This window comes from Pezoporus occidentalis, unplaced genomic scaffold (genome assembly GCF_034315485.1).
Source record: "Pezoporus occidentalis ecotype Australia unplaced genomic scaffold, CSIRO_AGI_Poc_V1 ctg2, whole genome shotgun sequence".
NCBI lineage: Eukaryota > Metazoa > Chordata > Aves > Psittaciformes > Psittacidae > Pezoporus > Pezoporus occidentalis.
Genome location: NW_026913855.1, coordinates 16,830,632 through 16,846,658, shown reverse-complemented (window position 1 = coordinate 16,846,658; position 16,027 = coordinate 16,830,632). Strand labels below are relative to the sequence as shown.

Sequence of the window (16,027 nt, the reverse complement as noted above, 5' to 3'; positions counted from 1 at the left end):
GGGAAGTCTACAACATCTTCACAGAGTTGCCATTCTGGCACTGTTAGCTTGAACCTGTTCATGCTTTACAGCTCCTGTTCAAAGACAAAGACTTCATAGCTATTGCCACTCTTCACTGACTGTGCTGTAATATAAGCTTTATTTTAGCCTTTCTTTCTATTCACTTGATTCCAAAGTTATTTTTTCCCTCTATACAAACTAGTCAGATTATTTTCTGTGAGTATTCCAGTTCAGGGGCATATTCCAAAAGGCTATGTTCCTGAAGGATATGTATGCAAGAAGAAAACATCACAATCATAGAAACAGAGTTATGACAGAAGAAGAAAATGTGAAAGATGTCTGGTATATAAGCAGCAATACTTCATAATCAAGTATTATTTTCTTCTGTTTCTGAATATGCTGTTTTCTCTTATTTCAGTAAATTCACCTATTCACTGCTGGGCTTTTTGTGTTTATATGTATATAGATGTATATACGTATGTATTGTGTGTGTGTCTCTATACATATACATATGGGGGGGTGTATATAAAGAGATATATGCTACAGTTTGCTTTAAGGTAAATTTATAGTAGTTGCTGATAGATGAGGCACTAAAAATAGGGAAATTATTATATAAAGGAACAGAATTTCTAATGGTTCTGTAAGGCAATAATAAAGAAGCTTGTATTGTCTTTCTATTTCATAGAAAAGTCCATGACTGTGCATCTAATAAACTCATGAAAGCTGGGACACCAAAGTGGTGGAATGCATTGACAATGAATGCAGCTTTCTTTCAACTGGTGATGGATTTTCTGTAGATGGTATCAGCAGGCGCAGCAGAAATGAGATGCAGCATATTCCTTCCCTGGAAGAAACTGCATCTTCTGACTTCTGCGCCTGAAATTTTTGACTCTTTTTTGTGTGCTTGCTCGTCTGGTGATGCTATCATCATCATCAGAGCTTTTGTTTAGGGTTTTTTCTCCCCTTCTCTCCATTTTCACTCCACCCCCCACTCCAAGCCCCAGTATTTCCTTTCATGCTTTGGCTGAATGTAAATCAAATTTTCTGATTGCCAAGAGCAAACCTATACATAAGCATAACCAAAGCAAAACTTCATCTAAATGTTAAACAAAAACTCTGGTCTAACCCAGAGTTATGCTCAGTCATGCCCTCTGGGGTTGTCCAGTTAGCAGCAGTGTGCTAGTTTTCCTTCGTGTGGCAACCACAGTGAGAGCACTCTGGTACACAAACATCCAGGAAGGTTTGAATTTATTGAAATGCTGGTAGCAGTCAAGTTATGGCAGCGCTGTACTTAGCACATGTCAGTTAGCCATACCTTTTTATGTAGTTTTGCTGAGCTCTTTGTTGACATGACTACTGCTGGTTCACAGATAGCTTTTAAGTCTAGTTTGGGTATGTATTAAACAGCAGCCACCATATGACTGCGCTTTAGACATAACTTCAAATACTGTCAGCGGGCTTGCACTGAAAGGGTCTTGCTGCTCTCCCATCTCCCAGGGGAGATCAGTGAAAAGGAAGCAAGGTCACAGAGAGGGAACATCTTGCCTTATGACCAGGGAGGATGTATACTTCAGTCCTTTACAAGCAAGCTTCCTCATAAAACCTGTTTAAACCCTCTGTAAGTCCAGATTCAAAGACTTAGTTATGATTAAGGCCCTCATCTACTGTCTATTAGCCATTTACTAAGTGGGCACCTGGAAGCATCTGAAAAGCCAGAATCTGAACGTAAATAGTACTTTTCCATGGATAATACCTTTGATTTGAGTATTTGCATCCTAATTCACTATTCGATCATTTGCAGGCTCTGACCCAGACGGGCTTGGAGGACTCTTGTCAAGAGATAGCCTTTCCCTTCTCTGTGATTAACTGTCAAAAAATATATCAGGCTTTTCTCCCACGTTGGCTAGTCATCTCTCTAAAATACTATTTAGACTAAAAGTTAGCAAACAATGTACTAAAGACAAGATTTCTAGTAAAATAAAAAAGTATTTTATCAGAAAAAGGTTGAAAGAGTTAAAAAAGTAAACCAGAGTCCGTTCCAGACCTTTGCATTTTGAAAACATTGATGAAATACTTTTTCAGTGTTTTACCAGCACTACTTTCAAGCTTCCTTCCCACGCTGCTGTGCAAGTTACTTGCAGAGTACACAGAGATACAAATCTTCACCAAGCCTGACTCCTAGTATCTCTGACAAATGCTCATGCTGTGAAAGAAGAGGCATTCTGCTGCCCTGGATTAAGCAGGCTGTCAGACATGCCCAGAGAAGTTACGATGAAAAGAAGCTTCTTCAAAAACTTTGTTTAAAGTGAGGGCTGTTAATCAAGGCCTTGGTGCTCTCATTAGAGAGGGGAGGAACCATTTAAAGTCAGGAAGCTGCAGTATATGAAAGTCATGAAATTGAAATGAATGCATCTTTTGCCAGCTGGTTTCACACCCCCAGTTGGCAATCCACAAAGGTTTAGAGGGGGAATTAAATCCATTTTTCAGCAGAAATAACTATTTTTGTGATTATCATATAGATTCCATGAGCTACACTTTGGTCCTATCAAGACAGGCAGGCAGCTGCATGAGAGGTGGAAAGAGAGAAAATGAGATAAAATCACCACCAACAGATAGATACTGCAGGCAGGAAGGCAGCGTTGGATCCCAGCCACAATACTTCTGCAACCTGGTTTGAATAGGCCTGATGGGATGCCATAATGTAACCTTCACTAAACAAAGTATGTGGAAAGCCATCTGACATGGGGCTCTATTTCAAAGAAAAAATACAGATTCCTTCCAGGCTTTTATTGCTTTTATTTTACTTGTTTTGCTCTTGGGGCTAAGATTGCCTTCAATAAAATGAGATTAAAAAGTAGACTGAAATAACACCCTAAACCAGAGTCAAGCAGGAAGAGCTTGGAGAAGAAAGGGTTTTTCTCAGTGTCACTCTTTAAATTAGCTGAAAGGCCTGAAATAAGTGGGTCACTGAAGTATCTTCTCACTGTATGGGGTACAGTTATGTTCTTGTTTTGGTTTGGGGGTTTTGGGTTTGGTTTTTTTTCTTGGTTGTTTGTTAATTTGTTTGGGCTTTCTTTTTTTTTTTTATCACTGGCCTTCTAATTCCATTAAGCATTATTAATGTGGAAGTGATCTCAGGAGAGAGATTGCTGCCTTACTTCAGATCTGACATCAGCTCCCACCTTTGTCAGCTCTGGGCACTGTCTTGCCCTCCAAGCACAAATGCTGCAACTGAGTTTCCAGCTGCAAAGCAAATCTGTTTTGTGTATCAAAGGTCAGGATCAAGTCCTCAGCTGTGAACTGCTGGAGTATAAACGCTTTCTGGCAATTGGACTTTTGTTGTCTGGCATATCTTCCTAGCCAACAATTGTGGTGCCTGCTGTGTCTCCTAGCAGTTTCCCCATCCCCTTTTGGATTACTGGAAATTCATCTCTGTGCAAAGAACACATGTATCTCTTGAAGTCCCAATTTATGTCCCGTTGTGATTATTTAAGAAGTGCCTGGGAGCCCTTGTAGGGACTCAGCCCTGGGATGAACTAAAGATTAGCTTCTATTTACTGCAAAGTACCAGAAAGTACTCATAGCCAAACATCCCTGGCAGGAAAGCAGAGGACAGCTAACTGTAGCGCTCCAGCTGCCTCACCACTGGTGTGACTTGAGTGCTCAAAATGGTTCTGGCAGCACACACAGGTAGAAGATCGGTGTATTTCCTTGTTAAAACAGCGAAAAGGCTAAGAAGGAGAGAATAAGCTAAGTGACCTTTTTGAGCTCTCTTAGAAACTGCACTAACTTTAACATCAAAAAGGAGGAGGACTAGGCATAAACTCTAGGCATTGGTTTAATGGTTACTAAATATTAGGGAGAAAAGTTGCTTTTCTATCTAGAAATGGCCTGTCAGTTCTTGAAGGCAGGACTCTCTTGTACCGCCCCCTTCCTCAAATGATCCCACCTGTGAATATTTGTTCTGCTGTGAAATAGAAATAAAAATGAGCAGGTCATGGTCTTAGAGACTGAGTTTAGAGAATATTTTTTTTCACTGTCAAGAAGACTCCACTGATTTATCAAGGAAAAGTGAAGGAAATTATCCACAGTCTCTTGTTGTTGGGTTGCTGGTTATTGAATGCTATACAAAAGCTGCAGATCAGTAAAGTAGTACACAACCTTTTCAGAACCCATGTGTCATTCTGACAACTTTCCAGGACCAAGGGGGGCAGACTTAATCTGCATACGTATTAACATAAATTTACATAGGAATTGAATCAGAGATGAATGTGCGCAGTTGTTATTATTGTGTATTTACAATAAACTTCACTCTAAGTGTTGACAGCACTTCACAAAACAGAGAGAAAGACAAAACATTCTTTGAGAGTCAAAGAGTAAATGAAGCACCATTTTCCTGAAAATGGTTCCTCATGTCTTCCCAAAAATTTGATATGGCCACAGGCAGCAAGGAATGCAGCTTCGAGGCTGTCAGATGGCTGCTGCATTCACGTGCATGGCAAAATACATCTGACCTTCCGCAGAGAGCAACATGCTGTGGTTGGAGGGAGTCTGATTTTTTTTCAAGGATGGAGATAAGGATTCTGGAATTTCTGCAACCTTCTCCAACATGGTACCTTAACAGCTCCTTTTTTACTGATCTAGATGAGTTCCACCTCTCTGAGGTCTGTAGAACAAGAGGAAAAGTTTCACTTATGTTTCTGTCTACTATCTGATTAACTGTTTGCCTACTGCAGCTGGCATTTATGGCTCAGGGCTGAGTTCTGAGCCCGTACTTGAAGAGGGATTGCAACGCTGCTCTGGATTCGAGGGCAAGACAAGGAAAATTTGCCATCTTTTGGTATGTGAAAGTCAGGGGTGCACAGCTGGGTTACAAGTACAACTCCTTCATGCTATTTCATTCTAAAAGACATGACCCACTCTGAGAAGACCTTTAAATACATGTGCTTTTGATGTGGAGCAGAAGGAAAAAAATATTCTAAGGTTGATTTACTATTTTTTTTTAATTAAATTAATCAGCAATGGGCATTGACATTTAGAAAAATGGCCTGTAGCATCCCTGGCCATAGAATATCCTGGGAAAAACTCCAAAATGCCAACGCAATTGCTGGATAAGCCAGCCTGAGGGACCTGGAGGGAACTGCCAGAAGAAATATCCCCTTTAACTTTCAGCCACAGTGATGCTGTGCATTCGTTAACAGAGAGGTGGAAGAACAACGTGATGTGCTCGAATAAATCATTCAATAGACTTGTTTAGATCTTGGGGTTAACTCTTATTTAGACTATTATACTCAAAGCCCTTTCACTTGGAAGTACAGAATAATAAGGGAAAGGGTTGCACATGTCCAGCACAGGTCTCTCTGAACTGTTTTTGAGGGTAATGTTGTTCCGGATAGGGAGAGAAATTAATTAAACCTAAAAATCATACATCTGTCAGTTTAGATAAATCTGATTTAGACCCAGAGTTGAATGTGGCAGCTCAGGAAGCATCTTGTTTACAGCTAAGTGTGTCCCAGCAGTGGTCTGCAGGTCAGATGTACTACAGTTGTAAATCACAGTAAGCCCCTGCAACCTTTATGGGAAATGTACCACTGTGGGAGCCCAGTGATGCATCTGACTTCCCTTAGGACCTTGGGAATGAGAGAAAAGTGGCAGTGAGCTCGGACTCACAGTCCCATACAGTTTGCCATGGCAGCTTAACTAGTCACCCTGCATCAGCTACTGCTCATGTGTGAGCTCTTAGCCTGTGGCAAGTACGAAGTAATGCAATTTATCCTAATCTTTTTTGACTCTGAGTTATCTTTGTGAGCCTAGGTCTGAAGAGGAGAGAGGAACAATGGCCTTTATAGATACTTCTCCAGTGGGCTCAAGCTCAACCTGTAACTGCACCTAAAGGAATAAGAGATTGATACAGTAGCTTATGTCTCCTTATCAAATTTTTCTGGGCTGTTTGGTTGAAAATCTTGCCTTTTATACTGTATGAGTCACTGTGCTATTGGCACTCAAAAACAGGAGAATGAAAAAATCCCGCAAATTTTGGGACAATTATTGGCCATCCTGAAACATGCTCATGCCTTATGTCTGAACAAGAAATCATAAATAACATTATCCCTGTGAATCAGAGTAATCCAACTCAGGGCTTTTGCTTACAAATCATCTCTTAAATTATTCAGTCAATTCCAATTTTGGGTGACTTGCTAAAGAGAATCTGGATCATAAATTGATATATCCTAAATTAGGCCAGTGACAGGGTGGAGTATATAAGGACTTTCACTGCAGAGCCCTAGGTCCTATCCCCCGCTGCAATAAATACTTGATTTTTTATGGAATATGGGATAAATCCAAGAGACTGGAAAAGCTTTGGCTTAAAATACACTATAGCCTAGTGGTTAGAGGCATTTCCTTGGAGAGACAGGCCCACTTCTCTGGTCTAACTCAGGCAGAAGAAGGAGCTGAATCTCATCTCCAGCCACCCAAGGGACAGATTCAGCTGCGAATACATGGGAAGGTAGTAATATTACCTCTAGGTGTTTTCTCTGAGGCACCTACCTAGGAGACAAGTTTTGGGAGCATGAAAGTTAGGCAGAGGAATGCTTAGTCTGTAAAAGTGCAGATACAAGCATCAGACTCCTTAGAGGTAGTGCAACACGTGTCTCCAGCGATTGAAATTTAAGGTAATTCCGTTGTGTAACATTAAGCATCTGTAAAATTAGTTGACCAAATGGAAGCAATCTTGAAGATCTAAACTTGAATTCAGGTGCCTAACATGATAGCCTGTTACTTTGTTGATATAAGAGTTTAGGATCACGTGCTTTTATGTTTACTATAATCTTTTCAGCTCTTTCCCCAGATTGCTATTTTGAGCTAGGTTCAGTACCCACAGAGGGCTCCATGACCCATCCTCTGACTGCTGAGTTTGCTATGAGACTAACTGCAACTCTGAGCCTGGTTTTCTCTCCCATCTGGCAGCAAAAATGAACTGCTGCTGACTGAATGACCACTGATTCTCTTGGAAGCAGAGCTATGCGAGCAGCAACAGCCAACTCTGTCACCATTTGTGAGGATTTGTAGCTTGGGCCCTGAGACATCTGGCTGAGATATTTACACAGTCCCGTATTGCACTCACTGAGGCTCTGCGTTCACATCTGGAGTCTAGACTGAGTGACTCTATGGGCTGGCCTTCAAGCGTCCGAACAGCTCATGTCCTCCTTGTTCTCTCACATTGTCTTTTTATTGCTTTATTGGTTTATTTATTTGCCGTAGGTGCTTCTGTCTCATCTCAGACATTCTTGTCATGGCCACTTCTGTCACAGAGCTTTAGTGAGGAACTTCAGTGACTGAAAGAGACCGGGTGAAAGCAGCTGGGATGGGCAGGGGAAAAAAGGCTGTGTTGTGGCAAGGCTTCGATCACACATTTACAGTAATGGGGAATGCCTGGTTCTTGATTATGCTGTTTCTTATGAGTTCTACAGCTGTGATTGTGGGTAATGACAGTGCTCAGCTGTTTGCATTCAACACACATGACAGCAAGAGGGGTGTCTGTAAGCTGTTAGAGGTGGCCACATCATTTTGACTTGCAGAGAGCTGAGCTGCCCACAACCCTGGGTTAGATCCATCGGTGAGCTGCATATACAACCTGGATCATCACAGAAGTGTTCTACCTCAAGTTGATTTGAGTTAGTCCCCATTCATTGTCCTGCTTTGAGTATGAGGAGCAGGGGGTCAAAGCCTAAACCAAAACAAAGTGGTTAGTATTCAAGTGCCTAAACATAGAGATCTGAGGTATCTGAGATGTTGGCACAGGGCTGGTAGGTGCATCGTGGGTCTTGTGGGAGAGACCTTAGGCATCTAAAAGAGACATCCAGGTTTAGGAAATTAATCTCTCCAGTCATATGCTCTCTTTGTGCTTAGTTGTGTATTGTTTTGAACATGGGATTCTAAGAGCTTTAGCCCCATGCTGGTCCTGTACTTTCACAACAGGTGAACTCCTGCTTGATCTGACACAGTCTGTAGCAGTATTGGCAGCTGCTGCCTGCACTAGGAGCAAATCTTCCCAAATGTTGCTTTCCTTATTCCCCACCTCACTTTATTTGTTTCCCTTGGGCTGTTCATCTGTTAGTACCACTCACTCCTCTGCCTGTCCCACATTCTCTTTGTAAGAGTTTTCCTTTGTTTTAGATTTCCTGGTTGCCTAACAGCAACAGTCTGCCACTGCCGAAGAAAAACTACTAGGAAGTCAAGGGCTAAGTATTGCTGACAACACTGGGGTTATGACCTGGAAATGTAGTGGAGAAACTGAATGGGCTAATAGTGAAAATGTATGTAGTGCTTGAAAAGGTGAGTACTATGGATGTACCTGTTTGTGTAAGATCTGTATGTATTTGGATGTAGATAAGCCAGAATCTACATTAAAAGAATGTCACAAACTCTAGAAATTCAGGCACTGCAATGCAGTTTGAGTCACCCTTTAAAGTAGGGTAAAAAGGGATTTCAGATATTCTCTGTGCACTCAAAGTAGCCAGCAACGGCATGATGGCATTTCTAGGTAAAGGCCTTAAACAGAGTATATAAAAAGACTGGAATGATGTTTGAACAACATGTCCAGCTCCCAAGCATTGTCTCTTTCCTGCTATCAATGACACCCATTGTGCAATAACAACATTTGCAAAGAGATATGTCCTGTTTTGTGCGTGAAGAATATATTGAAGCAGCCATAGGGCTGCATTAGCCTTAGCTAGAAAAGTCCCCAAGGGTCTGTCTGCCAGCTGCTGAGTGATGTAGAGCTGCTGCTGCTGATAATAGGGTACATGTGCTGGCTTTGAGCTGAACTAGGCAATCTGGGCCACAGTCAGATGTGCTCAACAAGGATCAAGTTCAAACCTGTTTAAGAAGTTAGTTCCCGTCAGTGGTGATTTAAGCTAAGTAGTTCTGCTGTATGTTGGAAAGGACGAGGAGTGCTCACACGGTCAGCTACTTCATCTTGGCTGTCACAGTGGTGATTTCAACACAGCCAGGGGTGTCAGAAAGACAACAAACAGCTGAGATCTGTGACATCCTAAATCATGCAGACACAAGCTTCATGAAGGTGTATTTCCATTATAGATGTTGCATGCTTGTATGTAGCAGAATTGTGCTACATACTCTACCCTTCTTTCCAAGTAGTTAAAATCACTAGGTGCCTAGACTTCATTGTTCCACACTGGAAATGCCTGTTGTTGGTTGAACATTGCTGATCCATTCAGGAGCAAAACTGCAGCAGGCAAAATGCCAGTGTGGGTGAAGCTGAAAGCGCAGGTTATTGCTATAGAGGTTAACCTACCACTTGAGAGAAAACGTAAATTCCCACACTCTACTGCTATGCGCTCTCACCAGAAAGGAAATTAAAAAATTATCACTGCAAGATTCAAGAAACATGCGCTAATAATTAGGCAAAAGAGCATTGTACATGAAATCTGTGTTAATGGTACCCGAATTTATTATCAGCCATGTTCCTTCTAGGAATATCCCACATATGCTAAGCAGGATATACTGTTGTGTGAACAGCATTTCACACCATCCAGTATCACAGAGATCAGCTATATTGTTTTTTAGGCTTTGAAGCAGAGATGTCCTTGTATCAGAGCAGTCACGCTGTGAAGTTGCTGAGCATAGGTCCTCTATGTTTCCCAAAATTATTCAGTTCCCTCATCAGAAGAATGTGCGTTGCACAGCAGGAAACACAACTAAATATCTTCTTAGTGATTATCACCTCCTGGAAGTATTAACACCATATTCACTTGCATGGAGAAACTGAGTTCTAGAATAGCAGTTCAGCTGTAACAATTCAGCTTTTTCCTAAGAGATGCCCAGTGAGGGCATCTTCAGGCAGATCCACAAAAGTATGTAAGATCTAGGTAGGTCCCTGAGCAACAAGTAAAACACAGTGTTAAGATGGATGTGTCAAACCAGAAGTTTAGATACCGAAAAAAAAGAAAAGCACATTTAGCAAGTGCCTTTCTGGCATAGACAAACTGTGGTTGAAACAAAGATGACTTCTTTCTAGAATGCATATTTCTGTCTGCTAAGTGATCACTTTATAGTGAAATGACACATGAAGAAATACAAGGAAAATGGTTTAAACCTTGTTATATCCTAAGGATCCCACTGACCGACAATAGCATTTCACCTTTGTGTGGATTCAGAGAACAGCAGGATCTGAACAGCAAATCACCTAGTTGGGTTGTTGGTACTTCTAGACCTATAATAAGGAAGTGCTGAATGCGCATATCTCATAATCTGAATAGAGAGATCTTAAAGCATCTCTCAAGGCCTCTTGAAGGCAATGCATACAACATACAAATGGAAGCTGTAATGTACAATGTCATAAATCTTTTATGAGGATTATCTCTGTTATCTTGTCTGACATCAGAGAATTACATGTAATATTAACACATAATTGCCTTAGTCATAGAAAGATCTTTTAGAAAAAGGTAGCAGAGAGGAAGTTTTGGTTGCTTTTAAGTCCAGAAGAAGAAAGGAAACTCTACAAATGACAAGTGGATCAAGCTAAAGTCCTGTCTGGGTTCACTCCAGATCTCACTCACCTGGGAGAATTAGCTGAGGGAACCGAGTCCCCACTGTGTTGATTTGCATGTAGTAAGAAACAGACATGCAAAAGGTGGATGCCATATATTCTTGTGCCTCCATTTCCCTTTTGGTACGTTCAGCCTGTCTGCATGAGCGCCATGGTCTATGCAAAGCGGAAGACAATCAATGATTAAACCCCGTTGTTCCACATTGGCCAAAAAAAAAGCCTTAGATTTGAATAACTCGAGCTCAGGATAGGGTTGCTTGACTTATGAGCCTCAGATGCATATCTATGCAGAAGATTTACTCCTTGCAGAGCTAGCCTAGATTCATCTTTGGTAGTTCTCTCCTACTGCCTCCATGTATTTTTCTTTATAGGACCCTGCTGTTTTCTTCAAAGAGAAAACTGATAAAGTATGATGCAGTTTCCCTGCTCTCTGTGGCTTTCCTTATGCCTCCTACCTACCTTGTCTCTTTTTTTTTGTCCAGATGAATGAGATTCTAACCTAGCCTTGTACACTTGCTCTAGCTACATTATTCACCTCTCCTTCACACCTGTGTATGACCCTATTTTTCTTCTTAAAATTTCACTGTGGCTCTTTTTTAACAATAAAGCAGTTTTGGTCTTTCCCTTCTTAGAAATACTTCTCTATCAGCATCCCTTCCCTCTCCAGTTACCAGCCAATTACCAACTCTTTCCTTCCTTTCATCTCTAATTGCATCTCTAACAGCACTGAATGTGTTGTTTATTACCTATAAGCTGGTGTCAGAGGTGCTGTCTTAGACCCTCTGTAGTCCAGCCCCTACCCTTCTCACTCATCTCAACCCACTCTCACCAAGCTTTCTAACAATGGTAAGACAAAACGAAAAGAAGGGAAAGAACATGTTGGCATACCTTGTAATTTTAAATACCTATTTTTCATTCTCCTGTTTTGGAACTGATTAAAACCCCACTAAAATTAATGAAGTCTTTCCACTGATGTAATGATCCTTAGACCAGGACCAGAAAAATCATACATTATGTGAGTCAGGGTTCAAGAAGGAATTCCAGTATTTTCATTCATAGATGGCTCATTTCCTGTAGCTTTCACACTGTCCTTTCCACTCCAATGACCTCTGTCTGATCACATACAATCTCCTTTATATTCCCTCTTACAGAATAAGTAGTTGGATGTGCACAGAAGAATGTTCCATTTTCTGAAAGAATTTCTTGGATTCCCTGAAGAGATTAGTACAAAATTTTAATTAGGGGCATTGGCAGAGTTCCCAAATGCTGGTATATTAGGCTGTGGTTTTCATTTTCATCACCCATTTTGGTTCCTATACAATGCATAGGATTTCTGATGAGTAGTTTACTTTAAATAATGCATGTTTTGTTCCCCCCATTTTTATCCACCCCATTGATGCAGATGAGTCATGATTAGCAGCAAAGCCTGTCTTTCCCTTCCAAAGACCAGGGACATTGCCCAACATTGTGAGGACAATTGGTCCAAAAGATGTCAGAGATTGAAGTGACCAGTAAAATTTCCACTAAAACTCTGGAAGGCACACAGGATGCAAGTGTCATTAATTAAGCTCTAAGAACCTACAGTGCTGTGGGAACCTGGCATAAAATACACAAGCTGAACTTTGTTTGCAACTTCCTTCTATTTAGGAATTCATTAAGGGGCTGAAGCATTTGCAGAGATTTCAGGACTCAGTGCTAGAATGGCTAATTGCTGGCTTGGTCTTTTGTATACAGTGTAACACATAAAAGGACTGTGATCAAAGAATGCAGGTGCTGCTGAGGGCAGTGAGAATGCAAGTACGGTGATTGCTTACCGGATACAATATATAAAGTTTCATTTAGCTGTGCTTTGCTTTGGTCCACAATAGGATTTTGTAGGAATTCGTGAATGACTTTGACAGAAGTAATTTAATAAATGCATTTTTAAGCAGAGCTGAAAGTTTATACTTTCATCATCTTCTTGTATTTTCCCCTCTTCTAGCACTGGAGGAAAACATAACCACTACTTCAGATCTAACTTAGATGAAGGTTTTAAGTTGGTTTCACCTTCTTCAGTACATTAGAGGTGGCTGTCAGTTAATTATTGCTGGATTCCTGGTCTTGTAATCAAGGAGAGTGAAGTTACACATTACAGACTAGCTCACCTATCTTCACAATGAAAGCTAAAGAAATCACAAATAATTTTATAGCTATATTTACCCTACCTAGATTTTCTTCAGTTCCTGCACAAACTGTTCTCCTCTTCACTATATTTTCATATATTGCTTTTATCAAATAGCAATGAGAAGTCTATGGTGAAGCTTTCTCCTTTTTCAACAACTATTTGATCACCCCCCAAAAATAGCACAAGCCATATGAAACAAGTGGAGATGTAGACCCTGTCTTGTATAGCATGGATGAGTAATTAAATAATATGCCCTTCTGTCACCGTTTTTGCAGGGAGGGGGCTCAAAATCTGTGTTCACAGGCTGAGAGCAGGTGTCTGTGATGAGATCCCATGCTGTGACATGCATGCAGCGCATTCTTACATGAAAAGCCCTGACTGATGAAATGACCACAAGAAGACAACATGGAACCCTTACGGCATGATCAGAAGAAACTTAATTAAGCTCTGTGGTTAATTTTAAACTGAGTGTGTGCCTGTTTTAGAAGAGTATTAAGAAAAATGAAAACATTGCTATTTTTTAATTATGTTCTAGTCTTCCTGACATTCTTCAAGCAAACTGTCTTGCTTCTTGCATGGTCAAATGATACAGTGACTCAGAAGTGAACACACACGTCTTTACGTAGATGGGATTTAGTAACTTGTCCAATGTGGTTTTAGAGTTTGTTTCTTAATTGTGGACATTTTTCCTTTGGCAGAAGGCAGCACTGAACCCACAGTTCCTGTAGTTGTCCTCAAGACAGTTGTTTTAGTTGTAATTATATGACTGAAAGCATACAGAGACTAGAAATTCCCTATAATCTTGTTAGGATTTTCATCACAGAAAAGATGAATGTTTGTGTTAGAAATAATAAAAAAATAAAAAAATAAAAATAAAATGAGAGTACTGATGGCCTTATGTTACTGTGCTTTTCCACTACAGAACTTAAAATGCTTTCCTGATTTCTGTGAAGCAGCTTGAGAAATTCTTTACATGTGCATGACTATGGCTATTGCGATAGGGGTGAAACAGATGTTTGAAAAGTGAAGCCACTTGCTCTAACAATGCTCTAAAAATCTAGTCAGTGATGAAACTAGAATGTCAATACTAAAGCACCCATGTCAATTTTAATGCAGAATATGCAGTGAAAAACTGTGGTCTAGCTATATATGGATTGGTGGAGTGATAAAAAACTTAAAGCTTCATATACAACTTTGCTTTTCTCGGTAGAAGAATTTGTTCTCTGTTCCTGATCTTGTTTTGTTTTGTGGGTTTTGTTTTTTCTTTTAACCTCAGTACAGGGTAGGTCCTTCTCAAACATGAAAGGCTGCTCTGTCTTGAGAAATCCATTAGCCAAATTAGACATAAAATAATGAGGGTGAGAAGGCGGCAACAAGGGATGGGGGAGGGGAAATGTCGAAAAAGGATAGCTAGAGACAGTTCTCTGCAAGGGGAGCCAACTGGAAGAATGGTGCAGTACCTTGACTAATGTAGAACTAATTTAAACTGCATAGGAAAAAGCACTTCTAAATATACTAGAGGGAGCAATCTTTCTATGGTAAATCCATCCCCAGTGAAATTCCATTGACTTCAATGGGGTTTCTTCTGGGACAAATTTTGCTTGATAACCTAATAAGTCTTTTCTGTCTCTAATTTCTAAGGACCTTTTGTCAGAAGCATAGCAAGGAACTTCAGTCTGGCTTTCAAAAGTGCAGAACATCCAAAACTCCTACTGAACTCTCCAGGAATTACAGGTACTCAATACCCCTGCAAATTAAAACTGAATTAACTATTTCATGTCTGCTGTGAGTTTGCTTTCTGTACAGTGCCATCACATTTGCAAAACAACCTTAAGTTAACCTCCTAAGCCTTTTGAGGCAGAAACTTCCTATGCATAGAATAGGTACAGCCCTTCACACAATGCAATATGGAGCTCAGCAAAGGCCTCCAAGGACTAATACAATAGAATACATTAGTAAAAACAACAGTGAATTATAAATTCACAGTGTCTGTATTTGCAGGGCAATGGGGAATACATATTTGGGCTGGTTATGTATAGATGGGACTACTTTTGTTACCCAGTTTCCAACTGACTGTCTGTGGTCCGATTTGTCAGATAAATTATGTCCAATGTGTTCATAGTTTCATCGTTTTTGTGAACTTAGAAAATTTGTCTTTTTGCGACTCTGTAAAAGCCACATTGAGAAATAGTAAAAAATAAATGAAAGCATCTTATTATTGCCTTCAGCAAAGAACAAGTGACTCTTCAAGTGCTGGAGTTTCATGTACTTCTAATAAAATCTTTATGTACCTATTAAATTTACAGTGAGATTTACAGTTGGCAACTTTGAGGTGACCAGGGCTATCAGGTAAAAACCACATCAGACTTGTTTTGAAAGTTTCAGGTCAAATACAGAACATGCTTTTTGGGACATTTTTCCTTTCACTGAATTACTATTGTAAAGTCTGCTCTGCTTGGCTTCCACCATGGAAGATGTACATCGTACAGATAATGACAGTGTTTTAATAATGCATTTCGTTCTCTCACTTAACTTCTTGATTTTATCTGAGGAAAAAAAACAGGCAAACAGATTTCCAAGGACAGAAAACCTCACTATTTAATGAGCCATGATCTGGTTTTATTTTGAGAGGAGAATTACTAGTTTACCTATCTCCGTTACTTTAAAAAACAGATCTGTTTGATTACTCAATATTTGTTTTTTAAAAGGGCAGCTCCTGGGGATCTTAAAGAAATCCGTAATGCAACAGGGCAGGAGTATAATAGATTGGTTTGGAGAAGAAAAAAAAAGCCAGTGAGGGGAAAACATAACATACAATACATTTGGTGTGAACTTTTCCCAGAAGATTGTTTTAGCCTCATAGTTCACTTACAACCAGAGTACAGTGATGCTGGGCAGCCTGCCAGTGCTTGTTATTATAGTACTGTGTGAGCCAGTTCCCCGGTGAAGAAAGAAAAAGAGAGAGAAATACTTTTCTTTGCGTTTCATAGGTGTCCTACACTTTCCTCTCTTCTCTCTCTGAACAGCCTCCCGTTCTCCCTGCTCTCTCTGAACACCCTCCCGTTCTTTACATCGAGGTGCTTTGGTGCATGCAGCACTGTGCAGATGTCATGCTACTAGTATCGCATGTGGTACTTTCACAGTTCAAGAGGACTGACACAGGGCTGTATCGCCTCACTGCACTGGAGGTTTCAGATGACAGCTCTGCCTGACAGTCTAACAGTAAGGCACCCTGTGATATGCGTAGTGAGGATGAGTAACACCTTGTCCTCACAACAGAAGTATCTCAG

General features: G+C 40.4%; 1 long non-coding RNA gene across 1 annotated transcript in view; it reads left to right on the top strand.

Annotated features, from left to right (window-relative positions):
• The window catches only part of LOC134163289 (uncharacterized), a 160,343-nt gene that overhangs the window by 106,002 nt on the left and 38,314 nt on the right, over positions 1-16,027 (top strand). The window contains exons 10-12 of the long non-coding RNA XR_009964677.1: positions 686-800; positions 2,520-2,720; positions 14,379-14,471. This is a non-coding gene — a long non-coding RNA (uncharacterized LOC134163289). The remainder of the gene's footprint in view (positions 1-685; positions 801-2,519; positions 2,721-14,378; positions 14,472-16,027) is intronic.